This window comes from Coregonus lavaretus (assembly GCF_964263955.1).
Source record: "Coregonus lavaretus genome assembly, chromosome: 13".
In the NCBI taxonomy this organism is placed as follows: Eukaryota; Metazoa; Chordata; class Actinopteri; order Salmoniformes; family Salmonidae; genus Coregonus; species Coregonus lavaretus.
Genome location: NC_140000.1, coordinates 49,734,368 through 49,738,870, shown reverse-complemented (window position 1 = coordinate 49,738,870; position 4,503 = coordinate 49,734,368). Strand labels below are relative to the sequence as shown.

Sequence of the window (4,503 nt, the reverse complement as noted above, 5' to 3'; positions counted from 1 at the left end):
GTGCGCGTCGCCAGCTCAGCCCGGCCTGTTCCTACTCCACGCACCAGGGATACGGTGCGCTTCGCCAGCCCAGCCCGGCCTGTTCCTACTCCACGCACCAGGGATACGGTGCGCTTCGCCAGCCCGGCCCGGCCTGTTCCGGCCACTCGCACCAGGGATACGGTGCGCGTCGCCAGCCCAGCCCGGCCTGTTCCTGCTCTCCGCACTAGGCGTGAGGTGAGTCCCCAGGGTCCAGCATGCCCTGTTCCGGCTCCCCGCACTAGGCGTTATGGGAGTCCCCAGGGTCCAGCATGCCCTGTTCCGACTCCCCGCACTAGCCCTGAGATGCGTGTCCTCAGCCCGGTACCTCCAGTTCCGGCACCACGCATCAGGCCTACGGTGCGTCCCCAGGGCCAAGCATGCCCTGTTGCTGCTTCCCGCACTAGCCCTGAGATGCGTGTCCTCAGCCCGGTACCTCCAGTTCCGGCACCACGCATCATGCCTACGGTGCGTCCCCAGGGTCCAGCATGCCCTGTTGCTTCTCCCCGCACTAGCCCTGAGATGCGTGTCCTCAGCCCGGTACCTCCTGTTCCGGCACCACGCACCAGGCCTACGATGCGCCTCAGACGGCCAGAGTCTGCCGTCTGCCCAACGGGGCCTGAACTGCCCGTCTGCCCAAAGCCTGCAAAGCCGCCCGTCTGCCATGAGCCATCAGAGCCGTCCGCCAGACCGGAGCCGCTAGAGCCTTCCGCCAGACAGGATCAGCCAGAGCCTTCCGCCAGACAGGATCAGCCAGAGCCTTCTGCCAGACAGGATCAGCCAGAGCCTTCTGCCAGACAGGATCAGCCAGAGCCTTCTGCCAGACAGGATCAGCCAGAGCCTTCCGCCAGACAGGATCAGCCTGATCCGTCAGTCGGCCATGAGCAGCCAGATCCGTCAGCCAGCCATGAGCAGCCAGATCCATTAGCCAGCCATGAGCAGCCAGATCCGTCAGCCAGCCATGAGCAGCCAGATCCGTCAGCCAGCCATGAGCAGCCAAATCCGTCAGCCAGCCATGAGCAGCCAGATCCGTCAGCCAGCCATGAGCAGCCAGATCCGTCAGCCAGCCATGAGCAGCCAGATCCGTCAGCCAGCCATGAGCAGCCAGATCCGTCAGCCAGCCATGAGCCGTCCAGCCAGGATCCGCCAGAGCCGTCCAGCCAGGATCCGCCAGAGCCGTCCAGCCGGGATCCGCCAGAGCCGTCCAGCCGGGATCCGCCAGAGCCGTCCAGCCGGGATCCGCCAGAGCCGTCCAGCCAGGATCCGCCAGCCAGCCAGGATCCGCCAGAGCCAGCCAGCCAGGATCCGCCATTTAGTCAGGTGCTGCCCCTTAGCTCGGTGTTGCTCCTTATCCTGGTGCTGTCCCTTATCCTGGTGCTGTCCCTTAGCCTGGTACTGCCCCTTAGTCCGGTACTGCCCCTTAGTCCGGTACTGCCCCGTAGTCCGGTGCTGCCCCTTAGTCCGGTGCTGCCCCTTAGCCCGGTGCTGCCCCTTGTCCCGGTGCTGCCCCTTATCCCGGTGCTGCCCCTTATCCCGGTGCTGCCCCTTAGGCCGATGCTGCCCCTTAGTCCGGTGTTGCCCCTTAGTCCAGGTGGGGTTAGTTGGAGGGTGGTCATTGGGAGGAGGCTACCGAAGCAGGTTGTGACTGTGGTGGGGTGGGGAGCACGACCGGGGCCAGAGCCGCCACCGTGGACAGACGCCCACCCAGACCCTCCCCTAGTCCTGATGTTGGTGCGCCCGGAGTTCGCACCTTTAGGGGGGGGTACTGTGACACTCTGGCTCCATAGACTTTGATATTTGAGCCAGGGTTGTTCATTTTCGTTTGTTTGGGTGTTTTTCTATGTTGGTAGTTCTGTCGGGTGTATTTCTATGTTTGCAGGTCTGTGGGTTGTTTTTCTAGGTGTTGTACGTTGTAGTCAATGACTCCCAATCGGAGGTAACGAGTGTCAGCTGTCGGCTCGTTATCTCTGATTGGGAGCCATATTTAAACTGTCAGTTTTCACCTTTGTTTTGGGGGTTATTGTTTCCGTGTTGCTGTTAGTCTGTATCAGTATTTGAACTTCACGTATCGTCATTTGTTGTTTTTCGTGGTTGCTTTGATTAATAAAGTCATCATGTTCACTCCACGCGCTGCGTATTGGTCCGCTCCTTCAGACGATCGTGACAAACTACTAGACTGGTAGCTGTGGGAGTGAAACTGAGATTTCAGTAGACAGGGCTGGGTGGTTCTGCTTGTCCCAGAATAGAGCAGTACTGTCACCAGATGTTCACTCTGTTCCCAGGGGGTTGGAGGTAGAGAAGACTATATGACTATCTTGAAGCTGTGATACTTCTAATAGTATGTGGACAACTTATTCTATAAATCAAGCAGGTCAAAAACCTTTCCAAGAAAGACCTCTACTGTTAATCTGTTAACATAGTAGTACCTAGACCTCTACTGTTAATCTGTTAACATAGTAGTACCTAGACATCTCATGTTAATCTGTTAACGTTGTAGTATCTAGACCTCTCCTGTTAATCTGTTAACATTGTAGTATCTAGACTTCTCCTGTTAATCTGTTAACATTGTAGTATCTAGACCTCTCCTGTTAATCTGTTAACATTGTAGTATCTAGACCTCTCCTGTTAATCTGTTAACATTGTAGTATCTAGACCTCTCCTGTTAATCTGTTAACATTGTAGTATCTAGACCTTTCATGTTAATCTGTTAACATTGTAGTATCTAGACCTCTCCTGTTAATCTGTTAAAATTGTAGTATCTAGACCTCTCCTGTTAATCTGTTAACATTGTAGTATCTAGACCTCTCCTGTTAATCTGTTAACATTGTAGTATCTAGACCTCTCCTGTTAATCTGTTAACATTGTAGTATCTAGACCTCTCCTGTTAATCTGTTAACATTGTAGTATATTGTGTTACTATGACCTACAGTTTGATGACAGTGTGTTTTCAAGTGAATAACTAAACTATGACATTTAGGTCTGATCATTTTCAAAGAAACTGTGAATCAGGCTTTACAAATATATTTCCATATCATTCAACATTTGACTAAAGTGTAAATATTGAAAGAGACAATTAAAATATTTGTTCCAATGGAAAATGTTTATTTTCAACTATTAATCAAAGCATCAAAGCAAACATTCCTACAGTATCTAATAGTAATAAAGCAGAACACATCACATCTAACACTGATACAACCTCAGTCTACAGAGAGGATTGACACGTGAACTCAAGCAAAGCCCCCTGTTAGTCTACATGTCAGTGATCAATAAGACAGAACATCTGATCTCAGAACAGAGTGAAAGCAGAGGAACCAGCAGCCTCTCTCCACAGGGGTGTGTGACTGAGGGGTCCTACCCAGAACAGTCAGACCTCCTCAGGGTCTTGGTGACTGGAGTCTGGGATTTCTGCTGGGCTTCACAGGTCACCTCTCCTGCCTTGGTCCACTCCTGGGAAGTGAGAGTCAGGGTGCTGCTCCAGCTGTACAGGCCGTCCTTCTCCAGGACCCCGGGACTGGCCTCCTGCTTCTTGTTGGTCCCGTCCACTTTCCAGCTCATGGTCCAGTCTGAGGGGAAGCCCTTGTTGGCCAGACACGTCAGTGTGACTGTTGTTGTACTGGACAGCTCCTCACTAGAGGGGGCCAGGACGGTGAGGGTGGGGGCACTGTTACCTGGAGCAAACATAACTCATCAACTAAGTAACTACATCAAGTACAGCTACAGTAAGACATTATATTCATCAAAGGACACACAAAAATAAAGTGACCTCTAAATATGAATGTAGAAGTTAGATAGTTTAAAAGATGTGGAGAAAACACTAAAGTAATATGATACAAAGCAGATTTATGAACCTAACAAGTATAAAGTGGTTAAATATATGGTTGTAATTTTGGGTAGAGCAGACATTTCCATATGTTTTTGTTAGCTACATGTGCGACATAACTCCACCAGTCCTACCGATGATATCATTTACGAAGATTATACCTTTTTTAAACATTCTGTCAAAAAATAAAGTTTTTTTTGTCAATTAGTATATTTGAATTTAACCAAAATATTTGTTGCATTATTTGTTCTGTCGTTTCTGGAGGATTAAATTGAAATTGCAACCAACTTTCTATGGCTTGTTTTAGAAATAGTGATATTTGGGAGATTATTTCCTTTTCAAATAACTGCAAATGAGTTGTTGTAATCTGAATAAAGGGAAAAGGGCCTTTCTTGAACATTGGGTGAGACAATCTTACTAATTTGCTTGAGAACCAGTTCGGATTTAAGTATAACTTTTGTATGACTGAAGCTTTTAGTGATAGGTCTAATGCTTTAATATTTAATAATTTCTGTCCTCCGAATTCATATTCATTATATTAATATGCCCTTTTAATTTTGTCTGGCTTGCCGTTCCAAATAAAATTGAATATTTTTTTCTCATATAATTTAAAAAATTGTTCGCTAGGCGTAGGCAAGACCATAAGCAAATAAGTAAACTGGGAT

General features: G+C 49.2%; 1 gene segment (V, D, J or C); it reads right to left on the bottom strand.

Annotated features, from left to right (window-relative positions):
- Nucleotides 1-3,369: 3,369 nt before the first annotated feature.
- On the bottom strand, nucleotides 3,370-3,699 carry LOC311140080 (Ig kappa-b4 chain C region-like). The segment is given in 1 exon: nucleotides 3,370-3,699.
- Between the last annotated feature and the right edge of the window lie 804 nt (nucleotides 3,700-4,503).